This window comes from Lissotriton helveticus, chromosome 11 (genome assembly GCF_964261635.1).
Source record: "Lissotriton helveticus chromosome 11, aLisHel1.1, whole genome shotgun sequence".
Classification (NCBI taxonomy): Eukaryota; Metazoa; Chordata; class Amphibia; order Caudata; family Salamandridae; genus Lissotriton; species Lissotriton helveticus.
In genome coordinates this window covers 860,875,949-860,890,341 of record NC_136072.1, presented here as the reverse complement: position 1 = coordinate 860,890,341, position 14,393 = coordinate 860,875,949, and positions in this window count along the sequence as shown.

The following is a 14,393-nucleotide window of genomic DNA, read 5'->3' as shown; positions in this document are numbered from 1 at the left end:
TAGAAGAGTTGAATGGAAACTTGTACAAGAAAGTGAAAAACTTCCATGTGAATAATGAGAAGAAACAAAACAGAAAGTTTGAAGAAATTGAATTGGGTGAAATGTGAAAGTTGGCATCTGTTTCATTAATTGGTGATGATATAAAATATCATCAAAGAGGTGATTGGAGGAGCAAGGATTCGCACGTAAAGCGACTTGCTTGAACTCAGCCCTCTCGAAATAACTATTAATGTAATAATAAACATGTTCTGTGTACTAATAATTGCACCACACAACGTTACTAGCATCTAGGTCAAGCTTGTCAATGTACTTTTACTAACTATAATCCGCTTGCATTCAAATGGCTGCTGCTACGTGGGATTTCTTACTGCGCATGCGTCTGTCATACTCACGTGACATGACGTACTATGTAGCTTGGAGGGAAACTTTTGCTTCTGCGCACTAGAGCTAAGATGGCTGCTTTGTGTTACAGCATGCATGAAGCTTGCACTGCTGCTTTTGCTAAGCTGTTTGTTTTGCCTAAACACTAAACGCAATAGTTAAAATAAATCAATGGGAATAGAGTAGAGATAAGTGGTATACAGTGCATTCATTTATTCTGTGTTCTAAAACTGTTTCTTTTCTATTCTTGCACGTATCATATTTTGGGCCTGGGATGTGCTATGACTCAATTTTGAGAATCCACACTGCCCATGTCAAACTTCAGGAAGGAGCTTAAGTCATTCGTCATTGAAACGAAGCCAAGCTTTCAGCACACTCAAAAATGCGCCTGGGAACCTAAACTGATGACCCCAAGTGGAAGACAAATTGTTAACATTGTACTTCTATAAGAACATTTATTGTTGGGTGGAATAAATTGCATGGAAAAAATAAATTGATGGGCGGGAACGTTGTTTAACATTCAGAAGAAAAATTTCATTTTAGTATGGTGTGATGATCTCTCCCCGTCTTTTGTCCAATCAAAATTGGGGATCCTTACACTCGCAACATTGGGGGGTGGTACACTGCCCTGGGAAATAGTATAACTAGAGTGGGCTTAGCTTGTTCATTTGTCCGACTTGTCCGAATAGCTGACCTGTCACTGACCCAAAGCACTCAATAGGTGATCGGGAGCAGAGGTGCTGGCAGAGCACTCTGTCAGAAGATTCGATAACCCAATCGGTGTTTGGGAGTTGAGTACTGGCGAAACACCCTGTCCGAGGATTTGCTGACCCAATCGGGGTTCAACTGTTAGCTGCAGAGGGTGTCCAATGAAGGCGCTTGTCCTTTAGCTGCGGGTGCCGGTTCTAGCCTGATGTGGTCCTGTCCTGATCCAATTTGGTCCGTACTTGTCCTGATTCTGGTCTGCACCTGTTCTTTCCTGCTGGTACCTGCATCTTGGGGGTCTGTCCTTTGCCCCAGCCCGTGGCCAGGGTTGGTCTTCACACCATTCTAGGTAAATATAATTAATGTGGGTTCGTCATTGTACTGTTTTCCCTTTTCTACCATTCCTACGTTTCAATGCTTAATGAAAAATACTCATTTCATCTTATCTTAATCATATTCTTGTTGATTGATCAGATTTTAATTAATGTAGTATGGACACTGACATTTAATAAGTTACATAGATAAAGAGTTTAAACCTTTCCCGAGTTTGTGGTTATTCTATCAGTTTAAATGTTTATATTTTACTGCCTATTATGCTAACACCCTTGATCCCTTAGGACTCTAGGTACTGGTGGCTAGGGTTGGTACGTTAAAAGGTATAGATCCTAAAAGGTTAAATCTGGTTAAGCGTGAGTTTACCTGTTCAAAGAGTATATGTTTTTATGGGCCAAGGTGAGTATAGTAAATTTCACAAGCAGGTAAACCCGCGCTCTATCAATACTACTCGATCCCTCATCAGCATTCTACACAGTCAAACATGATAACCTAATTCATCTCCTCTGAAAAAGGGATGGGGCTTTCCAGCCCAGTTTTAACTTGGTTTGCCTCATTTCTTCACAACAGAACGTAAAGAATCAAAATCAAACACTCTCTATCTAACAGTACACCGGTAGCAATCAACGTGCCGCAAGGAGCTGCACTCTCACCCACGCTTTTTAACCTACTCATGGAACACCTCACTGAAATTCTGAACTGCACAAACATCCAATATCACATGTATGCCGACAACACTCAATTCTACTTAAAAATCTCATCACCTGATGACATCAAAACTCTTACCTCTGCTCTGCTGAAAACCCAACGTTGGCTAACTCATAATCACCTTATGCTAAACACACTCAAGACCAATTTCCTCCTGATTGCTCCCCCAAATCACTCGGCCCCCATTCAAGACTGGCTCAAACTACTAACAGCACTCAACTGCACTCATCACATTGTGGACTCCGTTAAATCATTTAGCATAACTCTGACCAAACACCTCAATATGCAAAACCGCATCAGGGCAACCACCAGAGGAGCCAATCACCAACTCAACACATTATGGAAACTCAAACCTTTCTTACCAACAGATGACATGCAGTTAGACGTCCAATCCCTAGTCATCTCCCGCCTCGACTATGAAAGTGCAACCCTGGCAGGGCTACCTAAAGCCTGACTGCCCCCCCCCCCCCCACCTTAGAGCTACGCTGAATTCAGCGGCCAGACTCATCACAGGATCATGAAAACGAGATCACATCACACCAGATTTAACCCAACTGAATTAACTCACTAATAAAGCAAGGATCCAGTTCAAGATAGCCTGCTTGACGCACAAAGCGCTCCATTAAAACACTCCAATTTACCTGGCAAACAAACTCAAACTATCTGGTCTGAACCGGACACTAAAAAGCTCAAACACTCTACTACTGAAAGGGCATAAATTTAAGAAGAAGAAAACTTACAACCACACCTTCTGCGGCCTCGCTACAAGAATATGGAATGCTCTTCCCCCGGAAATAAGAACTAACCCCCTATCTCCTCTTTAAAGAAAGAACTTAAAAGGCTGTGTTGTAATGTACCTTTTACTCAATGCACTCTCCCTACAGTAGTTCTCTGCCTTGCTGCTCAGCCTGTGATGAGGTCGGATAGAATGTTGAGTGGGTTTGAGGCTGCTCCTGGTGGGGCACTTTAAAGGATCTGACTTGTTACATCTTATACCTGTAACCAAGAAGTGACCTAAAGAATAAAGCAGAGATCCTGTTCAACATCACCTGGTCCACGCATCTTTCATCTTTGTAACACTGGCGACGATTTAAAGAACCTGCTACTGAAATGGACTTTTGGAATTGGAAAATTATAGGAACTAAAGGAACTTCAAGTAAGTTAATTGATACTCGTGGATTTGATGAAACTAGGCACCCCAAATGCCCCACCAGTGACCCTATCAACGGTCGCCCTTAATTAAAAAGTGCTAGTTTCTGTTTGCCTGCCTGCTGCCTTGGAAAAGTGACTTCCAGCTTCTGCCACGTTGTCCCTGTATTGGCCCTGATTGTACTGCAGGGAGTATATTTCTGGACGTTTTGATTTGCCTCTAACTGTAAGTAATTTTGAATCAACAGCGTGTGTTGTGCATCCACCTATGCATAAGGATTGGGAACTTTGACTGCAGTGTTGTTTGGCAGCGTCTGGGTTTGTTTCAGAGACATTCAGTATTCGGGAGCATATATGTATAGGAAGCCTGCGGTTTTGGCAATTTTGAGAAAACGAGCAGCTTAGTAAGTTGAGTCTGCCAGAGATTCGGGGGCAACAGTTATTTTAAGCCACATTGTACCGTGACTTCAACTGTTTGAGCCACGTTTGAGACTTACACTCACTGTTTATTGCCCAACATCATTTTGTGACATTTCAATTTGTTAAGTGAGACTAGCTTAATGGTGTTCAACATTTTAAATTGATGTTTAGTTGGCAGAAAAGAGTTTCATTGATCAGACTTTCATAAGTGTCACTATTCTTTTAAATCACAAACGGAGCGCGTGGAACTCTCCTCGTTTTTCTTCTTTGCACGTTGTCTCCGTGGCCTTATGACGTGCACTCTTAAGCTGCCTCTGCATTTTAGCCGCACGCTGATGCTGCCAGCCATCCGGCATTGCACTTTGGTTGCGTGCCACCATCTTGCATGTGGAGCTTCTCTACAAGTTCAGAGTCAACGTTGATTTCTAAATTTGCCAACTACTTTGTTCACTTTGAATAAAGCTTACAGTCTTCAAGACATGACCAGGGACGTTATTTGAACTAAGTGAACTGCCGATCGTTTTCACCATGGTGAAACTACTGTTTTGGGGTTTATGCTTTACTGAGCAACATTCGATGTTTTGAAACGATTCAACAGTGCCATCCAGTGGTATTGTGGCACATCGGCACCTGAGCAAGGAAGGGAAGTTGACACGGAGAATCGGAGATCTGAATTTCTTGGAGTTTTGCAAGTATGACTCGTCAAGGTTTTTGCTCCATGTCAACCCGCTATTTTAGCATAACTTTCCTGAGAATCGTGCCTACGTTGACTTATGAGGAAGTTGACAAAATCTCACTGGTGACATTACAAGGCTTTCAGTGCTTCAAAGACCCCGGGTGAGAGATCGCTCATCGGAGTAAGAGATATCCTTTCATTTTCATTTTATTAATGCTATATTGTTTGTGGGGGTGGTTGCAGGGTGGTGAGTTTTATGATATTCTATTTTAATTTTTGGGTTTTAAATGTAAATGCCTTGAAGGGGTGTTTCGTTTTTTCAGTAATTCTTAGTATGATGCTTTTTGGTGTTGTGTATCTCATTTTGCAAAATGTTTTCTTTTATTATGAGACTGGTTTTGGCGAGTTATCTTTTGAGTATTTATCGGACTGTGTGTTATGGGTACGCACGTGGGAAGTTTACCTCTAGTGTAGCTTCTCCTATTGGTTTTGATGATACCCTGTATGTGTTTAATGCCTCAAGAAGGTGTTTGGACTGTGCATTTTGGCTGTGCACGTTGGGTTTAGAGTTGCCCAAAATATGTTTAACTTGGGTTTAAAGACACCCATAATATATTTGCCTTGGGTTTAAGTACACCCATAATATGTTTGCTTTGGGTTAAGGGATACCCTGGATTTACTTTGGATTTGAAAATACCCATATTAGTTTTAGAGTCTTTTGGGGATTTTATTACCCTGTTTTGGTATGGGCGGAGTCTTATTCCTCTTCTTTGAGGTAGAACTGTTCTGCCATTAGTTTGTGCAGTTGAGGGTTGTAGATCCCTGTTCTGCCGCAGTTTTGTGCTGGTTTAGTATGTGGTGCAATGGGTACTTTGTGAAGGCTGACACTATTGTACCCGCGGTTTGGGGTGTGATTTATGTGGATAGTATCCACTAGTTTTTAGTTTTTAAGAATGGATTTATTTATCTTGCAGTCTTATTGTTTGTGATCATTATTGAGGGGAGATGTGTGTGGTGATCTTAGTTATTTCATGCATCTTTCTTTACTCTCATTTGTATGATTCACTAATTCCATGCATTTGATTGTTATGATCATCATAGCAAGGGGGGGGGGGGTGATGTATCATTTTGATGTTAATGCATCTTCCTTTGCTGTAACATGTATTTTATCACCTTCACACATTTTAAATGTTTTTAGTTGCTATAAAGGGGAAATGCGTTGTTATGTACCTTTTACTCAATGCACTCTCCCTACAGTAGTTCTCTGCCTTGCTGCTCAGCCTGTGATGAGGTCAGATAGAATGTTGAGTGGGTTGAGGCTGCTCCTGGTGGGGCACTTTAAAGGATCTGACTTGTTACATCTTATACCTGTAACCAAGAAGTGACCTAAAGAATAAAGCAGAGATCCTGTTCAACATCACCTGGTCCACGCATCTTTCATCTTTGTAATAGGCTGCTCTTAAAAAGCTGCCTGCAACTATAGACTTGAAATCAACAAACTAACTTTTAGCTCATGCTTTTCAGCCTGAATCTACCTCTTAACCATGTTTTACTTTGTCTCCATATGTCTATGTTATATCTATGTTGATCACCCTATATCTGCTTAACTTCTTTTATGGTTTGCTCACATGTACAGGTCTCTGATACCCTGTTTGAGTAATGTTTGCGCTCTATAAAACTTTTCAAATAAATAAATGATATAGTTTTTATACATAAATTCATGCAGTTGCTTTAGAATCATATGCATTTGTGAGTGGATGCTCAATGAGATGTTCATTTGAGGTATATCTGGTGCCTGTCTCTTTCCCCAACTCCCCAAGGTTATTTTCCCATTGGTTACCATTGTCTTTGTGGTTTGCAACTCATATTTTGTGGCTATTTGCTGGCTTTATTTGCTTTAGATTGTCCAGCTCGAGTTCATCCCTTCCATTGCCCAAACCTTCTTTATTGTATTCTTCCACAAACTCGCTTTCATGAACAGGCCTTTAAATCTTGTCACATTTGCTGTGCATTCAAAGACAGAAGTCAAATTTCAGGCAGTGTCTTCCAGGGAGCTTAGTGTTTGTCTTTCTCCGACTTCAAAGTGAGAGGATTTATGTGACAATCATGCTGGCTAGTGGGGTCTGCTTGAGGAAGGCTGTACAGATGTTATTCTTTTTTCTAGCACACAAACTTTTTTCAATGCCTGTAAATGAACTGTGCAGACAATCAAATCAATGAATTAGGTGATGACATTTCCACACATTACCGTTTGTGGCTGTATACTTTTATCAGTAAAACTGTATGTGAATCCAAATGTAATGCTCATTTCAATTGAAGATGTGTTGGCTGTTATGGCAGTACACTACCATGCCATGCATACTCCTTGTTACCCCACTCCACTGTCCTTTACACCACACCACACCACTGCACTCTGCGCCACTCCACACTACACCACCCCACACAGCGTCACTGCACTCTTCTCTGCACCACTCCACTCAACGTCTCTCTACACCACTCCACTCTGTGCCAAGGGACATTACCCCCACTTCTCTACTATGCATCAGTGCACTCTTCACCACTGTGCTACTCAACACTGCACTCTATGCCACCCTACTCTGCAACACTGCAGTCTACACCACTGCACTCTACGCCAATGCACTCTACGCCACTTTACTCAAAACCAATGCCCAATATTCCAACCTACTCTGCACCAAATCACTCTACGCCACTATACTTTATGCCACTCTATTCTACTCTGCACCACTGTACTCTACGCCTCTCTACTCTGCACCACTGCAATCTATGCCACTCTATTCTGTGCCCTTTTACACTGCACCACTCTAACTCTGTGCCATTGCACTCTATGCCACTCTACCCTGCGCCACTGCACTATACGCCAGTGCACTCCACACCGCTCTACTATACACCACTGCACTCTATGACAGTATACTCTGCAACACTACACTCTCTGGCTCTATTCCACTGCACTCTACACCACTGCACTACATGCCACTGCCCTCTACACCACTGCACTTTTCACGAATCCTTCCCAAGTCACTCAAGTCTACTGTGAACCACCCATTGTACTCTACAATACTCTGATCTATACCACTGCACTCTACACAGTGGCGGCTGCCAAGAGGGAAAAGTGGTTAGGCAATAATACATTTTAATTAAAACGTTCCTGCCACCTTGCCGCCTGCCACCTGGGTGCTTGCAGCTCTACCCCTGATCACAGGCTTCCAGTGCCCCCTGCGCCAATCCTAAAATGATAATAAAACTGCATTATTTTCATTTTATTTTACATGATTTTATGCTGCTGAGGCAGTTGGGTGATGCTCCTCTGCCATAATGGAGGAGCCGCCGCTAACTCTACGCCACTTCACTCTACTCTGAAACATCTACTCTGCTACTGCAGCCTACGCCACTCTATTGCACTCGGCGCCACTCCAGACCACTGCACTCTAAACCACTTTACTCAAAACCAATACACTTCACGCCACTGCACTCTATGCCAATCTACTCGGCACCACTGTACTATACGCCACTGAACTCTAAGCCACTCTCTTCTACACTACTGCACTCTACATCACTTTACTCTTGCACTAACTTTACAACTACACCCCTGCTGTTTTTCATTTGCTTGCCTTAATACATTAAAATCCAGACCTAGTGGTTTGGCAAACAGGGTGCCATCATTTTCAGAAATGAATACTGCCCATTTCTTTACATTTTGCTATTCTGGTAGGACTAAGAGCTGGTGGGTGAACAATAATTTGTATAATCTCCTAGGATTCTTTTTGCAACATACAAATTATTCATCTGTTTGTTTTATTAATAATTTAGAAATACTATAGATTGTGGCAAAAATGTGTATTCCAGCAGAGATTAAACCCAGCTCACGGGATTCAAGAGATTATGCACCAGCACATAGAGATTATACATACCGTGAATATGAGCATTCCAGTTGGGATGAATATGGATCAAGGGGATATAGGTAAGTGGTCCATGTTTTAAAGGTTGGTGTAATGCTTGCTTCAGTTGTCTAAATCTGTCCTTCTGCATAGTGAGTATAGCAACTGGTAATGCGAGGTGACGGGTTCTTTGGATGTCATGAAAAATATGCATCCTGATTTGGATGGTTTGACGGCTACTTCAGGAAAATTAATACACATAGCAGGGGGTCTCCAATCTGTTTTTCTTAATAAGAGCTACTTCTGCTCCACGAATCACCCTGAGCTATTAATATGAACTGTGCAGGATTACCAGCAATGATCGCCTCAGTATGTCAAGGAAAGTTCAAGGTAATAAAATAAGCCTTCCAATGCCATAAAGTGTTTACCTTTGAAAATTACCTTTAATATAATTTGTAAATTCAACTTTTATACAAACTTCGGCATAGGAGCTCTGAAATGTTCATTTTTCTCTTGTTTACATGCTTTTCAATTTTGGTGTACATATATTCAAACTAAGTGTCTAATTTCACTATACTAATTTACCACTAATCCTTTATGGGCTCCGTCCGGCATAGCGTGCTACTCGCCAAAAAAGCTCTTCAACACCTCATCAGTGGTAACAAGCGCTATATAAATGCAAACCTTTTTCCCTCTACTTCTCAATCCAAATAACTGACTAACCTATCCACCACTCAAATTACTTTCATATTTCACTACACTAATTCTATGGCAGGACAGAGGCTCCGATTATGCTTACTCAATTTCTTTACTGACAAACAGCAGCCAATCAAAATGCAGTAAAGAAACAACTACAATACCCAGAAACACAGGGTAACCATAGAGTATGATAAGGTATAAATAGGGTCATAGAGGTGAACACTTCCTCTTTCTTTGCTGCTTCGCAGCCAGTTAAATGCTTTTACATTACTCGCTTTTATTATAACTGCGTAGCCTTACCGCTTTTATTGCTTGCCTTGTACCTTGTTGCTAACGCTGTGTGCGCGTTTCAGCGCTTGCATTGCCGCTTTGTCAGAGTGCTTGAACGTTGTATGACGCGTCTTTGTCACGGAACCGGCTTCTGTGCCGGTGCCTTAGGAGCGTGTGCGACACCTCCTACCAGGGTTTTCTTAACCCGGTCTTCATTTGTGGAGCGGGAGCGGAGCTGAAAGGACGCGCGTCCCTCGCGCACCCTTTCTAGGCGGCAGCGGCTGTTCGCGCATGCGCGACTGTTTATTTACACGTCTCTTCGAGCGTGTTCTTCTTTACACGCCGCCTGTGCCTCAGCCTGTCAGAAACGGAGGACTTTCTCCACAGCGCCCTGCTTGCTGCCGTTTGAGCTCCTTGACGCCCACAAACAATTACAGTTTGAGGGTTGTAAAATTTGGATTAGGCTTTACCTAGAGTGGGAAAAATTACTATTTTTTCGTATTTTGTTTGTGCAGGTCTGCTCCCTCCACATTTAATTCAGTCGTTTCTACACAGTTTCTCTGTGTTATCAGACTTGCGCAAGGGGTACCACTCCCCCAAATTATCAGGCTTTGCCTCTTTAAGTGCTAACCTTCACTGGGCGTTATCGGCTGTCATTATAGCCATGGCGGACTACTGTGATGAAGAAGGTTATGGATATTATGAGGAGGAGGAATCCTCTGCTTCATTTGATGATTTTATGGGCCAGGCGCTTTGTCAAGCAATTGCGCCTTTGAAGAAACATCTGGCAGATTATGCTGCGCAACATGGTTGGGTGCCTCCTTCCTCTGGGCGTTCCAAAAAGTCCCCCAAAAATCCACATTCCAGCCATTTTGAAAAACTTGCAAAGACCCTGTCTGCTCCTTCTGCAAAGAAGCGCAAGAAGTCCTCTCGTTCTGATCCTCCATCTGACACGGATGACGACACGTCCTCGTCTTCTTCCTCCGAGCCTTCTAAGCCTCCTCCCTCCAAAAAATCGCGTAAGGAGCATTTTGTTGACGCGCCTTCTTCACCTCAATTGTTAACCTTCAATCCCTCTGATATTATCCACCCACATTCTTCTTCTTGGTTGCCTGCCCCCGAGGTGGCTCAATACATTCAATCCCACATCCGTCAATCCTTTGACAAGGATGTGAGGGCGCGTTTGCGCTCCGAGTGCCCACGTCCTGATTTACCAAATAAGTTGGCTGCTACTCCTGATGTAGATCCTACGATGATCACTTACATGAGGAAATATTCAAAAGACCCTACCAAAGGCTTGGATAGATCGTGGCGTTTGTGCCAAGACAAACTTTTGGATCTCTTGGGCCCACTTACAAAAATACTGAATTTGGGATACCAAGCCAAAGAATCTGGTTCCATAATTGACCCGGATGACCTGGTCGGTTGGTCTCAGCGGGCTATCTGTATGCTGGGCAACGCTAACTGTGCCTTGTCCACTGAGCGCCGGCGCTCTATCCTGATGAAACTAGATCCACGTCTGACGGATTTGGCCTCTTCGGAGTCGGGCCCTATGGCCCAAGGTTTACTTTTTGGTACCCCCTTCCTGAAAGAACTGTCAAACTTTGTTTCCACCTTTAGTGGCCTTGACAAGGCCCAGTCTAATTTGAAGCGGGCTTTCCGTCCTGTTTTTGGCAGGGCCGGACGAAGGGGGCGTTCGTCCGGCCGTGGTTCCGACAATGCTCCCCAGCGAGGGAACAAGTCCCAACGTGGTGGTCAACAGCAATATTCTTCAAACAAGTCTTCCTTCTACCCCTCTAAGAGGAATAGAGGACAGCCTGGCAAAGGTGGATATTCCGGAGGTCATGGAGGACGTCAAGACTCTTCCCCATCAGGTGAGCTTGATTTCAGCTTCAAATGTAATTCTGGGGGGCAGGATTCAATTTTTTCACGACAATTGCCGTTTGATCTCAAACGATGCCTGGATTCTGGAGACGGTGAAAGGGTACAAGATAGAATTTTACTCTCGCCCTCACCAAGATCTTCGGCCTCGCCCCCTTGTTTTTTCCCAACAAGATCAGAACTTCATAACCGAGGAAGTCTCCTCTCTTTTGACAAAGGGAGCCATCATTCTTACTTCTCCTCATCCACAAGGGTTCGTCAGCAATGTTTTTCTCGTGGAGAAAAAAGGGGGAGGATCTCGTTTAGTCCTCAATTTAAAGGACTTCAACGGCAATGTGGTTTATTGCCATTTCAAGATGGAGGGCATTCATCTTCTACGAGACCTTCTTCAGGAAGGGGATTGGATGGTTCGTCTCGACCTAAAGGATGCTTATCTGTCAGTACCGATTTATGCTCCTCATCGCAGATTCCTTCAGTTCCAATGGTTGGGCAGGTGGTACGAGTACAAGGTTCTTCCTTTCGGCCTGTCCTCCGCTCCGTGGTGCTTCACGAAGCTCCTCCGTCCAGTGATGGAGTCTTTGCGGTCACGCGGAGTGCGTCTTATAGTCTATCTAGACGACATTCTCCTTTTGGCTCAATGCCCTGTTCTTCTACAGTCTCACTTGCATTGGTCCATAGACGTTTTGCAAGCCTTGGGTTTTCTTATCAATCACCTGAAGTCAGATTTTTCTCCATCCCAATCGATATCTTTCCTGGGTTTTCAGATAGACTCGGTCTCTTGTCAGCTTCTTCTTCCAGGTCAGAAGATGAGATCCATCAAGAGGGACTTGAGATCGTTTCTTGCTCAACAGACTGTCTCGCTCAGGTCAATAGCCAGGATTGTAGGTCTCTTATCGTCTTCCATCCAAGCGATCTTTCCAGGACCTCTGCACTATCGGGCTCTTCAGCGCCTCAAAATTCGTCATTTGCAGAAGGGTCTTCGTTATTCAGATCACATCCTCCTCTCGGAGGATGCCAGGACGGAAATGAGATGGTGGTTAGAACACGTGGATTCCTGGAACGGCCGGGCTCTGTTTTGGAGGACTCCCGATGTTGTGATAGAGTCCGATGCCAGCCTTTGGGGCTGGGGAGCCCGTTGCGGATCAGTGTCGACCGGGGGTCGTTGGTCTCCGGAGGAATTGACCCTACACATCAATTGCCTGGAGCTGCTGGCGGGCTCCTTCGCGATTCGGTGTCTCACCCCTCAGAGAACGAAATGTTGCATTCTTCTCCGAATGGACAATGTATCGGCGGTTCGTTATGTGAACAAACTGGGGGGTACCAGATCCAAGCTTCTCTCGGAGATTGCGAAGGATTTTTGGCACCTTTGTCTGGAGCGCAAGATCACGATTATTGCGGAATACCTGCTGGGTTCTCGCAATCTGATCGCGGACTGGAACTCTCGTCACCTGAGAGATTTCAGCGATTGGAGGCTCCATCCTCGTGTATTCCGCAAGCTGTCCCGCATTTGGGGGACTTGTCATCTGGATCTATTTGCCTCCCGGCTCAACACCCAGCTTCCCCAATTCTACAGCTGGCGTCCGGATCCGGAGGCGCTGGCCACGGACGCATTTCTCCAGACGTGGCCTCGCCATCTGTGCTATGCATTCCCGCCGTTCCTCATGATTCCCCGGGTGCTGGCCCGAGCACGTCTTTTCTTGTCGGAATTGATTCTAATCTCCCCTCTTTGGAGGGCTCAAGCGTGGTTTCCAGTTCTTCTGGAGATGAGCTGCTCGACGCCGCTTCTACTTCCTCACATGTGGAACCTCCTGGTACTGTCCGGTCAACTCCTTCTGGTAGCATGGAAAATTTCGGGGGACACTGGCAAATCCAGGGCTTATCGGGCGACGCTACCAGATTCATCAACGAGGCTTGGGCACCCAACACACACAAGCGTTATGCATCAAGTTGGAAGCGCTGGTGTGATTCGTGCTCACAGCGGTCGGTGGATCCCGTTTCAGCGGATCTTTCTTTAATTCTTAATTTTCTGGCGTCCCTCGCATCCTCGGGGCTAGCCTACAGAACAGTTAATAACTTTCGTTCTGCAATTTCTGCAGGCCATGTGCCTCTTGATGGTAAACCAGCGGGAGAACATCCCCTGATCTCTAAATTGTTGAGGGGCATCCGGATGGTAAAACCTCCTTGTCCCAAGTATGTAGCCCTTTGGGATGTCTCAGTTGTTTTGCGTTTCTTGTCGGCCTGGCCTTCTAATTGTCTTTTGACACGCAAACAACTGTCAGCCAAGCTCACTATGCTTTTGTGCTTGGTCTCTTGCAAACGAGTTTCTGATGTGCGGGCCTTGGATCTCGCTGGTCGGTCTTTCTCTCCTGAAGGTGTTACCTTTATTATTTCAAAGAGGACTAAGTGTAATACGCCCTCAGTCTCTTACCCTTCTTTTCCCCACAATCCTCAGTTGTGTGTGGTTCAGTGTGTTAAAGATTATGAGGTAAGTACGGCGCCTTTTCGGCATGATTTACAGGGCCAATTGCTTATTGCATTGCAGAAACCTTTTAAACCGGTAACTCCGGCTACTTAGGCACGTTGGTTACGTTGGCTCATGCATGAAGCGGGCATTGACATTTCTCTGTTTGGTGCTCATTCTGCTAGAGGAGCCATGGCTTCTAAAGCTTTATCCATGGGTGCCAGCCTTCAGGACATCATGAAGGCTGCAGATTGGTCATCTGAAACTGTGTTTAAAACTTATTACTTTAAGCCTATTCTTGATGTTGCATCTGTTGTGGTGGCGAAGCTTTAAACAAGCATAATCGGAGCCTCCGTCCTGCCATAGAATGGAAAATTTGCTAACATTCGTGCCAAGAATTTTCAATTCTATTAAGGACAGGAGGCGAGGATTATCCCACCCTTATTTCGTGATTGTCTTTATATATGCATATTGCTTTTATACTGTATACCTCTGGTTCTTCTTTATGAAATGTTTCCCTCCCTGTAATGATTACTATGTTCAATTTTTGGGGAACAGTTTTTACGGCCTTTGTCTCTTCCTTCAGGCTCCGACCTTAAATGAGGTGTGCCGGGATTTTCTTCTCCTGATTGGTCTCTTGCTGTTCCTCTGGTTCTTTGAAGTTCCTTCTCCACGTCAGCAGGATGAAGACCTCTCCGGGGGATCCCTTTGATGGATTGTTTACCTTTATGTTGCTTTACTTATTATTGACTATGGACAAAGAAAGAGGAAGTGTTCACCTCTATGACCCTATTTATACCTTATCATACTCTAT